Genomic DNA, 511 nt, shown 5'->3' on the forward strand with positions numbered 1-511 from the left:
TGTGTGTGTGTGTGTGTGTGTGTGTGTGTGTGTGTGTGTGTGTGTGTGTGTAAGAAATAATTAAGATTCAGTTGAATTAGGTACTTCAGTTTAAGCACCAAGTCAGTCCTGTATTATCCGCACACCTCGAAGTAAGGTGAGTAAAATAAATAATAAAAAGCAACAGGATATCAAGTAGTAATGCGGTACGACCATTTCAAGCGGCTCCATTTAATTGAACAATGCAATCATTACATCAATTCAAATGCAGTGCAATCTTAAGCTGCACAATAAAAGAAAACAAAATGTATATGGAATTTCAACAGGTAGGATACATTAATATGTTTTCTTAAATATTTTAGCAGAGGAAGATGAAGGAAGAAATTCATGTTGTCACCATTGTAGCAGAAATGGCTAATAAAAAAACAGGCTACAATTCCCTAGAATAGCATGGAGCTTAGTGGGTTCATAGGGTTGTAATTCATTTACAATTTATTTATCTCTTTATCAACTACTGTGTATGTTTTGAATA

Source organism: Octopus bimaculoides, chromosome 1 (genome assembly GCF_001194135.2).
Source record: "Octopus bimaculoides isolate UCB-OBI-ISO-001 chromosome 1, ASM119413v2, whole genome shotgun sequence".
Taxonomy (NCBI): domain Eukaryota; kingdom Metazoa; phylum Mollusca; class Cephalopoda; order Octopoda; family Octopodidae; genus Octopus; species Octopus bimaculoides.